This window comes from Larus michahellis, chromosome 16, assembly GCF_964199755.1.
Source record: "Larus michahellis chromosome 16, bLarMic1.1, whole genome shotgun sequence".
In the NCBI taxonomy this organism is placed as follows: domain Eukaryota; kingdom Metazoa; phylum Chordata; class Aves; order Charadriiformes; family Laridae; genus Larus; species Larus michahellis.
In genome coordinates, this window is record NC_133911.1 from 5,932,765 (window position 1) to 5,954,474 (window position 21,710).

The window sequence follows — 21,710 nt, forward strand, 5'->3', positions numbered from 1 at the left end:
CAATTTAGGAAGGTACCAGCCGGCACCCTAGGGAAGAGCATCTCCTGAGAGACACAGGTCACTTGAGTGTCGCTCAAGCCCAGCCCAGCCGTACTGAATGTCCAACACATGGACTGCATGGAAGTGCCCAACAGAGAGAGCCATCACCACCTGTTTGGATGGTAAAACACTTCTAACTGCTCTAACCAAGTTCCAGGCAGCACAGGGGCACTGCGTGACCCTGGTGGTACCTACAGTAGCACCAATGAACTGGCTGTAACAACCCTGCTGACACCCAACCCCACCAGAATCCATTTTGTCCCGTATAGCACAAGGTCACTAATTTCGAGTGCCCCTTGGGCAGCTATCCCAGAACTCCCAATTCTTCTTTTGAATGAAGAACATTTCAGGTGATTCAGCAAGAGATTTTATGCTGGTCAGGGAGGTCTATGTCCTAGCACTTGGTGGTACTCAGGATTCCCCTCAGCTGTCAAGGCAATATTCTTGACAGATGACTTCAAGGTCCTCTTCCTTTCCTCACCAACAAAACCCTCTGGTTTCTGCATTTTGATCCATAACTTGCATGCCTATCCCCTAAACTGCTCATCTGTCTCTCCTGAATAGCATGGTCCTTCATCCTTCCCCTCTAGCCATCTTGATCTTCATGGCTAGAGAGGAAGGATCAGGCAAAGCATCAGTCTATAGGATACCTCTAGAAAAAATTATAAAACCTCCCCATCCAAATAACAAACGTGTCCCCAGGAAACCTTTCATCTGTCCACCTTCTAGAAAGCAGCACACAAAGGCCCTAATGCAAACAAAATTATCACAAGACACTTGAGCAAAACAAAAAACCCCAAACAATGAAGAGTAACAATAAAGAAGAAACCTGCCCAAGAACACAGGGCTGGGGTTGGTTTCAGCTGGTCTTCTGCCCCTTTTTTCTGTTCTCTTTCCCCCGCGCCCTGAACAAAGGAAGTTTGTTGTCAGGCTCAAACATTTCCTGGGCCTTGTCCGAGTTCCACCTTGTTTTCTTTTTCTCTTCTCCCCACCCTGTACAAACAAAGCAAAAACCAACTGGCACCACCTGTGATGAAAGGACAACTAAATGCAGAATTTTATCTTTTCTTTCTTTTTGCCCTCCTCCTTTTTCCCTTTTTCTTGGCCAGAAGTTTTGGGCAAAGGACAAAAGGTATTGTTGGGTAAGCATAATTCCAGTGGCTGAGTCACGCTAAGACACTAAAGCGCTGGCTGCTGATGGGGTAAAGTAAGCCAAGCTGCTGCTTCGCTAAATGCAATGAAAATGCCAGCAGCACCACTGCAAGCTCTGCCAGCCCCAGAGCACAAGGGGCAATAGAAGATTCTCATAGTAAGAAAAGGTGCAAAGAAATCAAATAAAATGCCGGTACAAATATCTTCACCCAAGAAATCTCAGGAGGAAGGACTGTCACACAGAAGAGGCTGGATGGGCTCCTCCCTGAAGACTGTAAAGGTTGTGAAGGCCATAGCACAGTTACGATCCTTACTCACGATAAGAGAAGGTTAAGATGCCGCCTTCAGTTCTCCATCCAGACTTACTTTTTTTGATTTCATGACACAAGTCAGACCCATAGCTGGTCAGTCCTAGAAGCGGCCTCCTTCCCCGCCAACTGTAAGCTCTTTGAGGCAGGGAGCTGACATTGCTCTTGCAGCCCCGAGCACAACCAAACGGGCAGGGGGCTTCCAGGCACTACCATGATGCAGATAATCATCAACCCATTTCTGGCTGCAAATTAAACGGTGCCCCAAGCGGGCACTTGCTTGGAGCGCATTCAAAAGCACACTGTAGACCCTGCAACTCAATGGTGCATTTGGGGGAGCTGGAGCACTGGCTGTTTGTTTATTTTATGATGCACTTTGGTCTCTCTCAGTTGCACTGTTATCCTACACCTGTTCGCTCCCCTTTCTCTGGGCTGATAACAGACAGTACGTTGTGCGGAGTCAGGGGCCTGGCCCAGCTCTTTTTGTTTTTAATGAGACACGTGTATTTGGTTCCAGACTATCAACACTCAGGGGCAGGGAAGAGGCAGAAAATTTCCCTCAATAGGCATAATAAGTGCAGCAGAATGATGTGGAGCAAGGTCCTCAAATGGATCTAAAGAGAACAAACGTCTTTGTGGATCAACCCTCCCTAGGGCAAATCCTGCTTCCCCCCAGTGCCGCACATCTCCTTTTGGAACCCGCACTCACCCAGGGTGTTATACCGCTGCTACACTTTTTTAATGTAGACATAGGCCAGGGCTCTTTCAACAGTTCTGGCATCTTTTCATGGCAGACCCCATGACACATGGAGGCGGCTGAGAACAAGGAATCATGCTTTTCCAGGAACGGGGAATCCAGATTTTCTGGTTTATAAATTTTCCCATCTGGATTTGTTTTGCTGTTCATAGGGTAGATCACCAGAGATAAGGAAAGAAAAGTAAAGAAATATCAGAGCAGTGGCAGCCCCGACGGGCTCAGATGAATTTCTTGCATGTCACAATCTCCTGTTTGGGCAGAAATTTGAATGCATTTTCTAGCAGTAACACAGATAAACTGGCATCTCCCCCAGAGGCTGTTTCAGTTCTGCTGCTGCCTAAGGGTTCTGTAATGTAGGAACAGAGGAGCTTGGACATGCCCGCTCTCAATACTATCTCCATAAGGACATGGTTAACTTCTTTGCCACTTGCATGGCAAAAATTAAAATCAGCTGAGACTTCTTAGGCTGAAGCCCATTAGAAGAGCGTATAGACAAGCAGGTTGTTACTTGAAACAGCTGCAATGAAAGACTGTGTTGGGAAAATCCTGCACAAGCTCCCAAACGGCATAGGAAGGAATGAGTAGGTCGTCTCCACGTAACAGAACCAGTAGCTTCACCTCTCCTCTCTGGCACAGGGCCTGTCGGAGCCTGTTCTCTGGGGAAGAATCCCCCGGATCACAGCCGGATGGCCTGGGAACAGATCTGCCAAGCCCTACCAAGCTGTCCCCCTGCTCTCAGGTAAGACCAGGCCCTACAGGACCTGCCGGGGCCGCTCTTCCCACCTCTGCAGCCAAGTCCCAAGGCTCTGAACTAGCTTCCAATGCCGCTGGCTGTCCAGGTACAGAAAGGCACCTGCAGACCAGAGCAGATATGGGCCCGAACCCTAAAGATTACCGTAGGTAAGAGCAGCCTGAGGAGTGGAGCCAAGGGGCCAGAGGCTGTGACGTTGTGTACGTTTGTCCTCCCCTGCCACCTCTAAGCCAGGCTGTTGAATTTACACAGCAAGGACAACTTGGTAAAGACAGTGCGGCGGTTGTCAGCTGGGAGCCTCTGCACACTAAGCTCCTGGTTAAATGTTTTCATCAAAACCAGAACGAGAAAGTGCAGAGCAAACACCACCAATTAGAGGCTGGGATGAAGCTTTCCTGCCAGCAGATCTGGCGAGAGGGGCATGAGTCACCTTAACCCTTTGGGAGCCAGAGCCAGTACAGCTCCACAGGGGTGAGGAGGAAGATGGGAGAGGAAACCTCTCACAAACCTTTCATTTGCATCCACTCATTTTCATTTATTTGTAGGAAGTTGAGTTCAGAAGTGAACACACGCCATGTTTGGAGCCATATTATCCCCATAACCTCTGCTCTCGCCATTCTCATGCCTGAAGCAGGCAACCTGCCCGTTCCAGTGAAGGTGGAGCTGGTTCAGAGAGGCAGACGGCAGCCCAGGGAAGAAGATGCCAGTTGCGCATTGAGGAGGTCTGGGGCTGGCCATCCCTGAAGCCATCTCTACCTTCCAAGTCCATTCCAGCAAACAGAAAATATCACACTAGTATTGCTGAAGGCTAAGGTGTCAATGAGAGTAACATAGCAGTACTCCATACCTCATTTGAAAATAAAAGGATTTGTCTCGGACAAAATGCTTCCCCATCAGAAACCTGATGAAACGTAGCCAGCAGTAAGAGAAGAGCTGGGATGAGGCTCAGGCAGGTAAGCCCCTCTTCCCCTATACTGTCTCTGCCTAGCTGCTGTTAATTGTCCAATTTCTGAACGTATAAGAGGTGATCAAAATTTAAGTGCATACTTGGGCTAAATTCCCTTTCAATGCAAATAACATGCTCCTGTTTGCAGCAGGATTCAGTGCCGACGAGCCAAAAGTTCAGCTTTCTAGGAGTATCAAACATTGCAACATTACAGATGTTCGGAGAGATCGGTCCCTTCTGCAGCAACAAACCCTGAAGTCAGAACTCTGCTTTTGCCCTCAATCACTCAAGCAAACACCCACTGACTCCACCTCAGCACAGGACCGAGCAGACGCTGCAGGAAAGGGCCCTGGACTGCATATGGACCAAACCCTGCCCACCTGCTACACGATCCAGGAGAGATGGCATTGCTGCAATGGGAGGCATTTTGGAAGCTTTCTGCAAGGGAGCCTCCCCCCGGCCAACATCCCTGTCTTGAGGTGAGGGACAGAAACAGGGACAGAGGCAGTGGACCTCCTGCTAAGGAGATCAAGAGGCATTCACTCAAGGCAGGGAAGCTAAAAGCTAAGAAAGGATAAATTAACACAGCAGCTTATATTGGTGAGATCCCTTTCAATTTAGGGCGCAGCTGGGCTATTCGTGGTGTGGTCCAGGATCTGGCCCTCCACAGTTACATGTGTCCAAAGCTGGGGCCCCCAGAAGTTGTGAATTTCAAGCATACCACGACTACTGGAGCAGACGGTTTCAGATCCTGCTGAGCCAGCTTGTGGCTGTATTCAAAATTGAGTAAATTTACAGCTGTAAGCTGGGAGTTTATACAACCCGTAACTTGTTAGGGATGGCTGACCAAGCCAGAACGATCGCTCCCCAGCCGACAGGGTTCTTATTGGTTAGACCTTTGAGCGCCTGATAGATTTTATTATTTTTCTTTCTCTTTTTCTTTTGCATTGGTTGGAGGGTAGGAAAGGAAACATCTATTTTTATTCTTTTCCTCACCAAAGGCAAACTGAAAATAAACCTGAGGTTCAATCCACCATGGATTCCTCAGCATATCAGCTGGGGGCTGTAGCACACCCAGTGACCATTGCCTTGGACAAGGCTGCTGTATTTTTATCACTCTGTGCAGAGTCTTACAACGTGAGTAACTCCACAGGATCCAATGTATTACCACCAGAGCTAGCAAGGCTGCTCTCATGCTGGCCCCTTTTGCCTGGACACTTCCCATTCGTACCAGACCCCACAAACGCTACTGCGCTTCAGCCTGGGCTGCAAGAAAACGTGGTCCGAGCTGTCCGAGTTTAGTGCAGCAAATACATTGCCCTGCAAAGACCTTCCTTCCATCTCCTTTGCAAGGATAAACAGCTGGAGCAGTATCAGACCTGAAGTGATCTGAACCTGGATTCACAAACAGCCACACAAGGAGCCTGCCAAGTAACAGGCAGGCAGCAAGCAGAGAGTGCAAAGCAGGACTCCAGGAGCCCTCCCATGGGAACAAAATCAGCACCATTCACTGTGCCTGCAAGTGTGAAAGCTGGCCAGCCTGAGCAAAGCACAGGGCTTGCCTGCATGGAACAGCCTCAACCTAAAATCCTCTGGTTTTACTACAGCATGGTCCCAGTTTCTGAAAGGTATTTTCAGCAGGAAACCCAAACACGATCCAACTGTAACAAGGCTGGACGAAGGGCTCGGGGGCTCCCCTGAGACTCGCTTTTCTGTGTGACCACAGACAAGACAAGGACAGTCACACCAGCTTCAAGGATACACACGTTCATGGGCATGAGGTGCTCAAGCATGATGAGAGGGACATATACCTACCTCAGTCATTACACAGCTGCAGGCTCTCCATTCACTGCCCTGGGAAGACGCAGTTTTTCTAGGGCATGGCTAAGGAGCATTAACAGGTCTCCCCTTTACCCTCCCCTCCATCCTGAATACGTAACAGCCCAGAACATCAATAGTTTACGTGAGTTAAAGAGCCAGCTGAGGCTTTAGGGACTCACTCAGGCAGGATAAAACACTCTTTAGCATCCAGCCACCATGTAAGAAAATTAAGTAAACGGGGACCTTTGGTGAAGTCTTAAGCAGGGGACTGAAAAAGGGGAAATTTCCTCTCTCCCTGCTCCGTGAGCAGGGATCACACCGCCTGCTGCCGCTCCCACAGTTTAAAATACTTAAGTCCTCCAAGGTGCAGCTTAATTTTCTTTTTTAAAAAAGAAAAGTGTCAGTCTAATTAGATAAATCCTCCAAGCACGTGGCCCGGAGTTCGTCATGGAAATTAACCTCCTTGAAAGATCACAGTGACTGAAATAAGAAACTGTGTGTTTTGGCATAGTGCAGTGAAATGGGAGATGCAGGCTGCATTTCATACACCTTCCCTTTCATAAACCTGCCGCGTTTCATATCTGCCCTACTGGCCCTTAGCTCGGCACCAAGACTTTATCTCCGAATGCCTGTTTGCAAATCGCTGCTGAGAGGTTACAATAACCCCTGGGAGAGATTTTGCTGGCTCACCAGTGTGAAAGGACACTGCTCCCCTGGTATAAAGCTGGGCCAGCCTGAGGCACTGGTGGAGGGAAGGGCTCGTCACCAGCAGCCCTACAGAGAGGATGTTCTGCAGACACAGCCACCATGGGGAGGCAGCCAAGCTGGGAGCTGTTTGCCAGGATGGGAGCTGTTTGCCAGGCTGGGAGCTGTTTTGCCAGCCTCATCATCCAACATGCAGACAAGCGTGATTCTGTGCACCCCTCGCTCCCACTGGCACAGGGATGGGCTGAGTAGGGCAGGAGGGAGATACCTTGAAGCCGCAGGCTGCGATCGCATAGCTCAGTTTGCATTTATGCCACCTACGTTCATGTCTTGTTATTCAGAAGGCTCTACCTAGCCATGCTGGGAAAGGGGTAGGGCTGGGAGTCATACTGCTTAGGAATAAAAAGCTCTGGTCCCTTTGCTATTGGAAGCAGAAGCAAAACCAGGAAAGAAAAGAACTAGCTTACAAGTGAGAGTCAACTGCCACCTCTACCTTCCAGTCAAAGTAGGGACCGGAACCAGACTATTTTGCACTTTCAGGAAATGTTGGCCAGTCAACTTTTCTCCCAGGCCATCGGACAAACTTGTGCTAGGGTCACACCCTCAACGTTCCCCAAGGACTACTACAGGCCTCTCCTGAGAGATATTACACAACGCATTTTAGTACATAACTGAAATAAGACCTCTTGTGCAGTTCCAAATAGTCCTTCCCCATCAAGGGGATGTAAGGATTCTCTTTCTAAGCTTTCCACTTCACACTGTCCTTTCAAAGGATAGTATCCAAACTGCAAAAGCCCCTGAAAAATCTGTGGAGTTAATCTACCTCCTTCTTTCCCAAGTCTGATGAATGCTGGTATGCGTGACGCTGTGCTGCCCTCCCAGCACTGGGACCAGCCTTGCACACAGAAGGATCAGGACCAGCCTCAGAGACCATCTCTGAGGTGACTTGTTGTATTGTCATTGAAATGACAAGCCCTATGGCTCAGAATTTGGGAGCAACGTATTTTGTTTCAAAACAGCAGCACTGGTGGCAAAACAAAAATAGGATACCTTCTGGAGAGAAAACTACCCCAAAATGCTGTGGCAGGCAAGGAGCCAAAGGCCCCAAACAACTGACAGTTCTGCAAACGCAGACCCTTTCCCTACAGCGCTTATTACACAGTAGGCCTCTGCAGCTGGACGGCTCTAGAGCTCACCCGGGAGCAGAGACTCTTGGACCTCCGGGTCCTATTCTAGACCAGCTCAATCACGCGTGAAAGGTATTAGCTGACACCTCATCAACAGCCAATGGACAGAGCGAGCATGAGGGGTTGCAGGCAGATCCCTCAGTACAAGAGCCTTGCTACAACTCATTAGCTGTCTCAGGAAAGAGTTCAAAAGACAGACGATGCACAAAAACAGCATTCGTGCTTTCTACCGCTCCCTCCAGCTCAGGGCTGAGGCATGCTGGAAGGACACTACGAGAGAAACCAGAATGAACTCAACCCTAATACAGTTTCTTAGCGGTTCTCTGCCAAGTACAGGCAAGCCCCACAGTTCCATTACTAATAACTTAATACCTAATAATATTACCAATGTAACACTTAACCTTGAAGCCAAGCACCCAGACCCAGAAAAATCAGCATTTAGCAAGACTTCCACCTCATTGTATTTGGCTTCTCATGCCAATTGATCAAAACTCAGCATTCCAAACTCCTTCCCACCTGTTTCAAGGTACATGGAGTCATTTAAAAAAAGGTAAAGCTTCTACTTCAGCCAGGAGCCATGGGCTGAATTAGAATATTCGAGTGCTATTCCACCGCCCTCTTTAGGTTTTGGATGCATTAGGCAAATTCCCAATTACAGCAGTCCCTTCTGCCTGCAACTGGACTTGAGATAAGAGATCAGAAAGAAGGGACAGTGGGCACCACCGAAGGCTCAGCATCTTCCATTACACATCAGCACAGTAAGAAGGGCTCTGCCAACGCTGAAACGTTTTTTTCCAAAAGGAACACACACACCCTTTAAAATAGCTATGGTGAAATCTGCCTGAAGAGGGAAGGACCCAGCAACTCAGGCAGGTTCCTGACTCCTCATCATCAGAGCAAGCAGCCCAGCCCCTAAATTCACTTCATCAGTGTCCTCTTTTTTCGTGCTACACGGGCTCAAATCCTCCAACACGACTGCAAATGCGCTGCCAAGGAGGTAGCACGGTATCTGAATCCACAACGGATTTAAAGACATTTCCATGTTTTGCTGTCAGCCTGAAGTTTGAATAAAGGAGCCCACCAGAAAGAGTGAATGAAGTCTCTGGCAGCTGCCTCGCAGAGCCATGCCTGTACTTTAAGCCACCTAGTGTCCGAGCTGCGCACGGGTTCGTCCTCCCCTTGCGAGGAAAGGTGCAGGGAGGCAGATGCTTTAGGAAAATTCAGGCAAAGAGGAGTTGTGACATCCAACACGGCAGAAACGGGAAGGAGCTAAGAGCAGGGTGCACAGGTTGAGAAGTGAGCGAGGTCTCACCTCGAGCCGATAAAGAAGGCACCAAACTGACCGCATGGCAAATGCTCAGCCCAGTAGCCCACCCCGGGACACTGTTCCCCCTCAGGAGAGAGACCCTTTAGCAAGGGTCCACGAAGGGAGGACAGCAGACTTGTTCCTCAAACCAAACTCTGGCAGAGAACATCACCATTAAAGGCTAGTATTTCAGCTCCTAGGTCCAGCTGGGCTGCTTACCATCTCTGGGATGCAAACTTGGAGACAACTTTCCCCGGCACAGGCCTGTGGAAAAAAACCAAAGCACCCCAAAGCCACCAGCCCTACTAACCCACACCCACTCCCTTAGAAACCACTTTCATCCACATCTCCTCTCCTACCCCCACAGTAGCCCCCTCCTCCTCGCTCTCTTTTTCTGTGTCCTCGAGACTCCTCTCACCTTGAGGAGTGTTAGGATTACCCAGCATTTACACTCAATGCTCCTCTTTATTCCTTAAGACTTATTAAGAATGATAATGAGCTCCAAAGCAGTGACACGTCTCTCTCTCTCCCCCTCTGTCGCGCTCTCTCTCTCTCTCTCTCTACGTGCCTTTTCCGTCAAAGGCACACAGGACAAATCCGACCAAAAAAAAAAAAAACCCTGACAATATGGATCAAGGACACATGAGGATTTATATTCTACAAATCCAGCCTTTTTTGTTTTTATTATTTCTACTCAAATTCCACCCTTCCCTCTTCTTACTCATATTCTCCCCCTCCTACCCCAACCCTGTCGGACTTTGAATGAGAAAGAAGAAGAAGAGGAGAAGAAAGCTGCTTGCCTGGAAAACCTTGTTAATGTGGAGCTCTTAAACGGTTGATTAATTTTAGCAAAATTTACGATGCGCTCTTGCTTTTCTTTGAAGCTGCAGTCTTATATACCAAAAGCAAGTTAACTTTAAGATCGCTCTTGTGAGCCCACTGCCCCCTAATTCTTGAATGCCCTGTTTAGCTACACAAATATATAGGAGTGAAATACGGTAGCAGAGCATGGAAGCAGTCGCCCTGCCGAGTGCTCAAAGTGGTTCGATTCAAATCCCTTCAGCGCAGCCTAACAATCGCAATGTGAAAACTCCCAACTTCTAGCTATTTAACTTCCCATAAAGATTAAAAAAAAAAAAAATATCACTAGCCAGTCCTTCAAAACCAAAAGGAAACAGGGAAACATAAACACCAATTCCAAGAGAAGTGTCTCCAAGTTACATCTGCTCACGCCACAGAAATACCAGGCTTTCGGCTGCATTAGAAACATCAGGTTCTCCCAAAGCCACCTTTAAACCAGCTATGTTTCGCCAGAGGGAAAAAGTGAACCTAAGGAAACGTAATATACAGATTTATACATATCCTGAACTATACTTCAATATTTCAGTTGTCTCCCCAGCTTCCTCCTACCCAGTATTTGCTTTTATTCTTTGTCTCCCTCTGCTAGACTCTGTTTTTCTGATATAGACATCAGGAGGTTAAGGGCTCAATTATCAAGTCTGTTGAATCCTCAGCTTCACGTTACTTCGGGGGGTTCTCTGTCGCTCTTTGGAAACTACACTGCAAAATCTCTTTTCTTCTCAGCTTTTCTTTTTCCTAACTTGTAATGTCTATTTCCGACACACCCCTATGCGTGAACCCACAAATCTATTTGGGGTAAACGGAGAGAAACCGTGAATTGCTTTGAGAGACAGAAACATTAATAAAAATAACCCTAAGAGTGCCTAGCCAGACCGAACCTGAAGCATTCGCAATCTTGAAACCTAAAGTAACATCCACATGGAATTTACAAAATATGATTCGAGTGGTTCTAATTAGCCCCAGTCTGTGGAAAAATTGGAAGGAAGCGGCTCTTTGATTAATGTTACAAACCAGAAAGGAAACAGATTTTAAAAGTTAAAGTAGCAGCATTGTGGAATACAGAATCATTACCAGCATACATTTATGATACCTGCTTCAATCAGATGGCTTGGGGTTTTGTTTTTAGGGTTTTTTCCTTTTTACTTTAAGAAAAAAAAGGAAGACAGGATGCAAGTAAAAGCTTTTGTTTATGGAAGTGTGCGGCGCTTTTATCTCCCAAGGAATTTATATAGCTGGACTGTGTATAAATCCTTCTGAAAATGAAATTAGCAAAAACAAAACAGGGGTGAAGGTGCTGGGGGGGCCGGAGCGGGCAGGGGGGGGAATCACCACCTCAGTAAATCATAGAGGATAGCCAGCCCCTGGCTTGGACAGATAGCAAATTCAGCTTTAATAGGGAGAAACAGAGTTGGAAAGGGAAAGGACAAGATTCATACCTGCACCAAACTCCTTGCAAAAAATGGGGGGCTATTTTTAATAAGCTTTTGAAAGTCACCGTGCAAGTTTGCTTGGGCTTGAAAAGAAAAAGGAAATAAGTTTTTTTTTTTTCCAGCTAGCTTGATTGTTTTGGGTGGAGCTCAAGCGTGTGTATATATATGCTGTATATAAAAATGAATTACTAATTCTTTCCTGGAAACTGTTTGAATTACAATCTGCAAGATACAAAAACACACCTTTATTTTAACACTGATTTTAATACAGATAGAAGGGGGGGGGAGGGGGGATAGTAAGGGAAACGTTTTTTTCCCAGTACACAGCAAAACCCTTAAGCAAGAATTAATACCTCCCCACACAGATACAGAGACACACGCACACGCTTTGCTCAGCTGCACAACCACCAACTGAACTCCAGCTTTCAGTGCCTTTTCCCTCTACCCAGGCTTCGCTCTGAAACTGCAAGAATGACAACGTCATGTGTGTGGAAAGCTGACACTTGGAGCTTTTAAAAAGAAATGAGGAAAAATAAGCTGTTGACTTCTTGGTTAAAGTATTTTCTTGTTCTAACTCATGTTCTTATGTCACTGGGCTAAAAAAAAAAAAAGAGAGAGAGAGGGAGAGAGAGATATGACTTTCCTTGAATGATCTGTTTAACCTAAGCCAGAGGAAAAAAAAAGAAGTCATTAATTACTTATGTGAGCTATTGCTTCTGAAAGACAATAAACCTGCCTGGTCGCCATGGATATGACATATTTGCTCTGAAAACAACACAATAATTAGCAAAGGGGAAAGATACAAGGAGAATATGCAAACTCCTGAGTTTAAAGCCATAGTGTTTCCTTTTTTCCCCCCTCCTCTTTTTACTTGTCAGAGTCAATTCTGTTTGCAATTCAAATCAAACAAATAAACAGAATATTTACAAAAAAATTTTAAATGATCCACCACACTATGAATCACACACACACCCAAAAAAAAAGGAGAAAAATTAACAAGGAAAAAAGATAAAGTCTAATATGGACAGATCATAAACCATCTAGGTGCTTTACATATACGTGTGTGTGTCTGTGTATATATGTGAAATATAAATGTATATAAACATACACACACACACAAACATATATGAGTTACAAGGGTTACATGCACTATTTCTCGAGGATTATTCCTTTAATTTTAAGATTATTATAGAAGCATACCAAGAGGAAAAATGTGTCTGTTTTAGGGAGTGGAAACATTTTGAAGATACACTAAAGTACAACAGGGTGGTTTTTACCGTGTTCAACATGCATTGTGCTGATAGTATTTTCTTTACAAACCTTTTAACTTTTCTCCAGAAGATGAGCAAAAAACCACAATTGGTGGGCACCGTGCGTCAGCCTGATCAACACAGCAGCTTACCATGAGTTCTCAAATTCTAAGCATAAAAAAAATAATTTCTTCTATCACCTCAATTACTTTTTATAAAGTATTATTATACTGAATCACATGTAATAATGCAATGGATAAGTAAAGAAATAATGAAAACTCAGTTATATGCAGAGACACTTCTTTGAAATAATTTATAAATGTTGCGGAGAAAATGTTTTTTAGATTTCTCTCTCATTAAGATGAGACAAAGACTATTAAAACCTTCTCTAATGCGGTAGCTTTCTGGATTCTGACCTTCCACATTTAGAAACCAAGTAATAAAAACACCCTAACAAGCACTTTATCTTTAGAGATATTTGACTTTGAACTTATTTTAACATTAAAAAGACTTAGGAGGTATAAAAATAACAATATAGTTGCCACAAGTTTCTGTTGTTGTTGTTGTTTTCACTGCTAAAAAAAATATCTTTAGAACAAAATAAGCAGATTAAGGAAACATCCCCCTAATTTAACTGGCTCTTTTTCTATTTTTTTTAAACAATAGTTTTTAGCTGGACTCTTTGATCTTGAAAGGGTTCTGCTATCTTGTGTGATGAGGGGGGAAAAATGATCTGTTTTAAATGATGATGCAAAAAAAAGGATCAAAGCCCTGACTTTCTGTTAGCCATAATAAGCTCTGTCTTGCACAAAGCTTCAACTTCAGGCTTTAATATATAAAATATACAGGAGCCCAATAAAAGCACTGAAAAGGTACAAAGTCTGAAAACAAAAGGGGACGCTGCTCCTTTAAACGTTTTAGTGCATATGGAGTTTGATTTCTGAAAGAGATCAGTTTAACATCTCCATAGAAACCAGCAACAGATTATCATCAACAGAATAAATAACTAGTCTAATAAATTAAACAGGAGGCATAAGATCTGGAAACTTGATTACTGAAGTTCAACAATATTCCCCCGTAAACTCTTCCAAACCACCTTTAGGGTAGCTAACAAGGTGGCAGCGACACATAAATAAAGGGTAGGTGGGAAGCAGGCAGGACTTCTGGAAATGATAAGTCCAAAACCTTCGCAAGAAATTATTCCATGCTAAGCGTCAGCAAATCAATAAAGGAAATAAATTCATCACTGAAGTTTTGGGAGAGACAGCTACTCTCGCAGGGAGCCGGCTGCAAGGACCCGCTGCGCGGTGCAGCGCGGACAGGAGGGGGCACACAGAAGGTGAACGTGCAGCTCCTGAAAAAGTTTCAGCTTTCCAGCCCGAAAGGGCAGGAGGGCTCGGATGGATCGATCAAACCCGCCGTGATGCGGGGCAGCCCCCGGCCGCAGCCCTCCCCGAAAAGTTTGCCCAAGAAGTTGCCCGCCGCGCTGCCGGCCGGCCCCGGCTCCAGCCCCGCGGCGAGCGGCTGTGCCAGCCCCACGCCCGCCCGAGCCTCTTGACAGCTCCCTCGCCGCCCCGGCCCCGCCGCCGAGCCCCGCTCCTCCTCCGCGCCCCCCGCTCCGCCGTGACCGGCGCTCCGCGGCCGGCGGCCCTCGGGGTCCCGCTGCGGGACCGCTCCTCGCCTCCTCCGCCCGCGGCCCCCCCGCCGGCCCGGCGCTGAGTGACGGCTCGGACACCTGTTCCCCGTCCCCAGAGCCTCCGACACGGGCAGCGGCTCCCCCGGGAGCCCCGGCCCGCGCCCCCCGCCCGCCACTGCCCCGCCGCGCACGGGGGAAAGGGGGAAAGGGGGCGAGAAGGGGAAGGAGGCGGAGGGGGGAAACTTCCTGGCTCCGGATGGCAAATCAGCTGCACATTCTGCAAATACCACCGGGTAAAAATAACCTGCTGCTTCGCCCGGGGGGCCGGGCACCGGCTGCCCCAAGCCGCGCTCCCGGCCCGCCGCGGCCCCTGCCCATCCTGTCCCTGCCGGGGGGCTGCGGCCGTCCCGCAGCAGGCGCCGGACGAAGCGCTGCCGGTCCCGGCCCGGCCACTTTACAGAAAGTTCCCCGGCACGGCTCGCCCCGCCGACACCCGGCCCTGCCCACCGAGCGCTCCCGCCGCCGCTCGCCCAACTTTGCTGCCGCCGCTCCCCCCTCCCTGCCCCGGTGCCTGTGCCGGGACCCCCGGGCGGTGCGGCGGGCGGGGGCCGAGGTTACCTGCGCCCGGCGCGGAGCGGGAACACGTGTTCCCCCGTCCCCTGCCCAGGCTCCTGCCAAAGTCCTGGAAATTGACGGGCGCCGCTGCGGCCCCGGCTCCGCCGCCGAGCGGGCACGGCGCTTGCCCCGCCGCCGCCGGCCCCCCACCTCCGCGGCACCCCCCGCCGCTGCCCGCCTCCCGCGGAGCCGGGCGGCCGCCGGCGTGCCCGCTGCCGGCCGGTGCCCGCGGAGGCTGGGCGCTGCCCCGCGGGAGCCGGGCGCGGAGCGCGGCGCCGTGCCCACCTGCAGGGCAGCGCCGCCGGCCGCCCGCCCGCGCAGCGCCCCGGCCCCGGCACGGCCGAGCCGGGGCTGGCGGCGCCGGGGCCGGGCGGGAGCGGACGGGCTTACCTGCACTTGGGGCTGCTTTGGGTGACTTTCCAAGTCAAGGGAAATGTGTGTGTGTTTGGGATGGAGGCTGCAGCGCGCATGCGCCATCAAACTTGCCCTGATCCCGGATTTTTCCTCCTCGCGCTCCCCTTTGCTTTGATTATTGAATTTTCCTATTTCTAACAGGAGGGTGGGCGGCGCGCAAAACCCGGCCTGGAGCCCGCCGCCGCCTGCCCCGGCCCGCCCGGGGAGGGGAAGGGGGGAGCGGCGGGGAGGGAGCGGGCATGGAGCGGACTCGGTCTCCAGGCAGGCAGGGCAGGCAGGCAAGGGAGGGGCGCCTGCAAAACCCGGACCGGATCGCCCTCCCCTGGCAAGGGAAAAGGAGAGACAGTGTCCCCACTTCCCAGCCCGCGCGGGCAGCTGCCTGGCTCTGCCCTGTCCCCGGCACCAGCCGGCTCCTCACCCCCATCCGCCCTCCTTCCCACCGAGGCACTGAAAATTTTATAAAATTTTCTATTTTGCAGACAGGTGACCTCTGCTCACCTTAGTTCCCCAAGACTGAACTCCATGCAGATCACGAATAACTAGGCTGCGTGTACTTCTTCATTCTCCAGCTGGTTTTCCTAGGCATAATGTTCAGTTTCTATTTGACAAATTTCTAAACTTTGGTACTTCTCTTTTGCTTATGTTCTCAGTGTGGATTTCACTCAAGTTTAGAACTAACCACTGTCTGGTTGCATCTCCAACTGTACTCTTGATTTGGTGCTCTGCGGTACTTGCTTTGCTGGCATTTATGCACAGGACCAGCTTTTGCAGGGCTTGATCCTGGAGAAAACGTCAAGGAACAGACGCACAAGCCATGGGCTGGGCTGGTTTGGGGGGATGTTTTCGCAGGATCAGAGCCATGGGTTCCCCTGCATTTACATGCACCTGCGTTTCCAACAAGCAGGCATCACATTTCTGTGTTAAGAAACTACTTTCTTCAGCTCTACCTTTTCTTTCTCAGCTCTCTCTTCCATCTCGCTGAGGCAGTCAGTAGATGTTTTAGCTACACATGCACATTCTGTGGTGGTGGTGGTTCTGTAAAACCGTCCACAGAGACCCTTTTCCTTCCTTGCCCGGTTCCCTGGAGGGGAACCAAGAGCCTCCCCCTGCACCCAGCGCTGGGGCTCGGAGGCAGCCCTGCCTGCCCACCTGCCTGTCCCCTGGTCCTGGCACGAATTAAGTCTGCGGGACGGCGTGCAGGTGAGCGTCCCTGCCGCCATCGCAGGGCTTGCAGGACTGGGGCCCTAGGCTCAAGCTATGCAAACCTGTAAACTCCTGAATACCTTTACTCATTGGGAGCAGGGAGCTCTGCGTCAGCACACCCACACACAACCCCTCGCAGCAGCGTCTAGCTCTTCCCCTGCGCTTCCCTGTCTGTGTCTGTCTCCACCTGTTGCCTCTTGTCCGATGTTCACCCTGGAAGGTCTTTGGGGCAGAAACCATGGTTTTGCTCTGGATTTGTCAGTGCCTTGCACAATGGGGCCCTGCTCCGTGATCACAGCTCCTACGTGCTATTGCCACACACACAAATAATAACAATAATTAATAATAATAGACTAATTCCTCTGATTTCGATGCGACTACTCATGTGAGTAAAAGTGACTCACGTACGTGAGTGTTTGCAGGACCGCTGCCAGCTCTTGAGCTTTTATTGTGAGTCTTCCAATATTTGGTGTTCTCCTTTGATCCCCAGCTCCTGGAATGACACGTTTCTAGCACTTGTGTTTACACGAGGAAGCTTGGAAATGTGGCCTAGTGCTCCCAAAAGCCTCAGAAGCCAGAGGACAAATAAGAAACTTCCAAAGAAATGGATTTTTAATAGCTTTTGAGAAAATCCTGTAATTTGGCATCTTGCGGGGGGGGGGGGGGAGTCTGACTCATGAATTTTGAACAGACAAGTTTAGCAATGTACATCTATTGAGTTAAATATTTAGGTCCCTGTGAAGACTAGCCTTTTACTAACCAGGCTGAATTTACAGTGGAGAGATATATTTCTATGGGAATACTCGGAGTGTTTTAAGTGTTTGTGCAGAATCTGGGCTTCTGTTTATCTGAATATTGTTTGGTATTCATCATTCTGTAGTTATTTGTTCTTACCTGCTCACAATAAGAAAGCAGGAAAATGGGGACAAAAATGGGATAATTAAAGTAAATAGGACTGTGTGAGACTGTTAGAACTACTGTGGCAACTATTTATAAATTGCTGAAAATAAAAAGACGAAACTTTTTGAATTTGTATGCTGGAGAGACACCGCCAGGTTAAAAACCAGGTGTTTCTGAAAGCGAGTGTCCCAGCTTCTGGTACAAAAGTATAAAAGAGCAGGTCCCAAGCTATGAATTCTTGCTTATGAGGCATGCCTGAAGAATGAAGGGTTGGGAGAATCGGGCCCTTTAATTAAAACTGCATCGTTACTTTTAATTGCATTTACTTCTTATTATTTTCTCTTGTTCGCTTTTTTGCATTTCTGTCATCTGAGGTGCTGAGCACAGACTGAATGGTCTTCCTTCTGCTTGGAAGTTGGCTCATTTTGGAGTGCTGTGGAGTTGTCCTGGCTGGGAGGAGAACTTGGGGACAGCCAAGTGTTTTTGAGGCGGTCATGTTTATCACCAAAAGGCTCTTGTGTCTGTGTTCCCCTGCACATGGCGTGAGGCTCAGACACCCTACAAACCGTACCTCCGACAAGAGCATCAAGCCTCCTTCCAAACCACACCTTGCCCAAAAGCCTCTCTGCGTGTGTTTTAGAGCCCCACTCCACATGCTTAACCTGAGTCTTTTGACCTTTTAGTCCCCGCTTTCTGAAGTTTGCCTGGGCAAAGCCCCATTCAGCCCACCTGACGTTTGCCATACTGGCTGCCACTAAAGGCCCCAGAGCGCAAGGCTCCTCAAACAGACAGAACATGAGGTAATGACACCTTACCTGGCCATTCTAGATAGAAAGAAAATAATTTAGCAAATTGCAAATGATGCATACTTAACTGTTTATGCAGCATCTTCCTGTCATCAACCCAAAGCAATTTTACTTCCGTGTTGAACAGTGGATGGAAATGTTCTATAGATTTAACCATTGCGGGAGTTCCTTTTAAGTGGTGCAGTAATCTCTCTCCAGCTAATTTAGTGTTGTAATAAGGCACCACCCTCACAAGTCCTTTGTGTTCTTGTGTCAATACTGCCCCCAAACCATAAGTGCTGGCATCTGCATCTATCATAAAAGTGGGTCTGAAACACGGAACGACTAAGAAAGAAGCAATACGGCCACCGGTGGAGCAATCTCAAGAGCCTTTTACCAAGGTTGGACATACCCGATTTCATTCAGATTTCCTCTAAAATATGCTTTACTTTTTCAACAAATCTATGCTGTGGTTTAACTATGGTTTAACAGCACTGGTAAAATTCAATAATAAACCTTCTCTAAGAGAAGCCGAGTGAGATGTACCTGGGGAGCGGGACAATTCAGTGCAGATTCACTTTTCCTCTTGCTAGTGGGGGTTGCTTGCCCACTGCTCAGGATTTGAGCTGAACCAAACCGCCTTTCACTCATTGGGATTGAAGACCTTTTAACCAAAGACCTCTAACCAAAATGTCTCTCATTTTTGCTCTTTTCTTTTTTAAATATACAACACAACAGTGGAAAAAATCCAAATGGAGTCTTGGACCTCACTATAATTCCCTTTCCCCTTATGGTTTTCTTTACCAGCATTTCCTAAAAACTTACAGTTGTGGTTCCTATCTTCACTATTTCCTGATTGCCTGAACGTTCAACAAATAGTTCAATTGCACAAGATCGTTGGCAGCTCAGATTCCATGTGCTCCTCCATCTCCAAACAGGTTTCCTCTACTGACAGACTTTCTTTAGCTACCATAGCGTGTAGCTATACCATTACTTACTGCCCTTGGGGAGAGGACATCCTGCTCACTGCAAGCTTACTGCCCATAAGACATTGGTTGTATTCAGCTACATATTTCAAATAAATTTCCATGGACTAAAATTGTAGGACACCTTTCATGCTATTTATCATTCAGCAATTAGCAATAATAGCATCCAAACTCATTATTAGGTCGTCCTCTATGTCTGCTGTCCACAACTCTTGGTTAAATGCAGAAATTTCTCTCTCAAACCAAACTTGGTGAATGGTTCCCCCTTTTGCTCAGGGTCCTCTTATTTCCACACTGGGGTGGGTTGGTTGCAGCCTGCCCAAGCCGCAATTACCTGTGGGATGCAAGGACACAGAGAACAAGTGTATGTCACATTCCTTCCTGCACTGCTGGGCAGTAGTGAGATATGAGCATGACGAGACAGTACAAGCCATACGAACAGAAGTGAACAGAATATTTAGACTGATGACAGGACAGCTGTTGGTAAAGCGTATAGGCTATGCCTTCGCTGTAGACTAGACAGTAACGTATTTCATTCACACACAGTACATAGCCCAGAATATGCACCATCTGGTTAAACTGTGCAAGTGCAGCCTGAGAAAACTTTACTTACCCTTAAAAAATTACTCACACAAGAAAAATGGTGCTAAAACAACATGAGAAGGGCCTGGATTAAAATGACAAAAGCACAGAAATACATGGTGAGGGCTCTAACGCTGTCCTCAGCTCACCCTGCTGTGACCTGGCTATTGCTTTTTTTTTAAGGGGAAGACAAAGGACCGCAAAAGGGGTTCCTGTTGCTCTGAGGAGTGTGGCAATAGAGAATCAGGCCTGTATACCTTGTTCCCAACCACTCAGACCAGATGGCACGCTTTACTTAGAATCATAGAATTGTTAGGGTTGGAAGGGACCTTAAAGATCATCTAGTTCCAACCCCCCTGCCATGGGCAGGGACACCTCCCACTAGATCAGGTTGCCCAGAGCCCCATCCAGCCTGGCCTTAAAAAAACTTACGCCTACATGCCACATTTATTCCTCAAAGGGGCACTTCATTTCTGGCAAGTGAGAAGGAAGCTGCGCTCTGGGCTGACCAGTCCACCAAACTGGACTGAAACAGACACCTACTTCGTATAGACTGCCCCCTGGCCATCAGCCATCACAAGTGACCTTTTCCAAACCTAGTGTAGACCAAGGTGCTATCCAGGACCTCTCATCCTGCTTCACAACTCACTGGAAGAATGAAGAAATCACTCAGACATGCACTAGAAAAATCTTGTGGATTTACTTAGTTTCGTAATGGAAAATGAAAAGTAATTGCAAAGGAGGAGGCGGCATTTTTTCGGTTGCAGGTATAATATTATCTGCTTTCATTTTTTATCATAAGAGTGGCCCGAGTAATCAGCGAATATCATGTGGTCATTGTTTGTCAAGTGCCATTTTCTCACAGGCAACTATTTCCTTGCACATGCACACTTGAGAAGAAAACAGCAATTGATTGGATCCCCACTGTACCCTGCTCCAGATCCTCAGTGCAGGGTAGGCGTTGCTTCCCACTGACAGCAGTGGGGCAAGACTGACTTACACCGAAGAGGATCAGGCTCTGTGTTTTGAAACTTCAACCTTTTGTTTAGAAATATATATAATGTATATCAATATGTAAGTATCTAATAAAAATATTGAAACCATGTGGGGCAAATTGTAGGTGTACAGACCGATACTGATTTTTGGCTACTATAAATGAGGGTAGGCAAGAATTTACTCAGCTTAGATTCTGTCCTTATCTGTTTTATTTGCCTTAAATCTGTATAAAGGTTCAAGCAAAAGGCTTGGCATTTAGCAAGAAATATCTGACATTTAACCCCAGTTCTGTCCTAAAACTTCCCAGTGACTTCACTATTCTTTGTTGTCTGGGTAATATCCACTGCTTTGGGGCTTAGTCTTCGGGGAGGCTACTAAAAGCAATAAATAAATGCAGAAGAAAACAATAATAAATAAGCAACTACAATAATAAAACTGGAATTCAAGTGTGAAGTTGTATGTCTGTAATAGCCTGCCCGTGTTAGAAAATAATCAACTAAATAGCAATAAATAATAAAAATTTATATTAACAATTCATTTGTGCTGATACAGACCTTCAAGTTAGAGTTCATTATATTAATTTACTAATTAATTAAGCACTACATCACCTGGCACCTACATAGGTTTTATTACACTTTATAGATGGAAAACTTAAGAGTCTTGCCTAGGGACATGGTGAATCAGTGGCAGAGCCGGACACAGAACTGGAATATCCTCCGCAGCTCTAAGTCTGTTTACAGCATAAAGCTGCTCTGATTTTCTGACTAATTTAGTTCAACAGATGCAATTCTCAGTGTGGAGACTCCAATTTGGGTGCAAGAGGGAGTTATTTTGTTTGAGCTTAAATCAGTTCTTAATTATATCAAGCTAGTTATATAAATGCAGCTTTAAAAATATCCTTGTAGGCATCTACATTTCGGGCCATTGACTTAAAAACACACCTTTAGTTTAAATGCTGCTATTTTCTAGATAGGTCCCAAGTCACAACAGTTCTTTGGATCCCTCCTATCTGCATTTCACCAGGAAACTTAATCTGCTAAAGTGAGATGTGCAATTTTGAATGTCTTTCACTGAACAGTG

The 21,710-nt window shown here is 47.4% G+C and overlaps 1 protein-coding gene across 5 annotated transcripts in view; it reads right to left on the reverse strand.

The window, feature by feature from the left end:
• The window catches only part of CASZ1 (castor zinc finger 1), a 292,054-nt gene that overhangs the window by 190,871 nt on the left and 79,473 nt on the right, over positions 1-21,710 (reverse strand). For 2 of the 5 annotated variants that reach the window (XM_074560822.1, XM_074560817.1), the window contains exon 1: positions 15,155-15,308. The exons of 1 other annotated variant lie outside the window; for it this stretch is intronic. The gene's annotated coding sequence lies outside the window, so the exon portion shown is untranslated. Of the gene's footprint in view, positions 1-12,583; positions 12,682-14,767; positions 14,895-15,154; positions 15,309-21,710 lie in introns of those variants that run through there. 2 more of the 5 variants (XM_074560821.1, XM_074560819.1) reach the window with 2 other exon arrangements.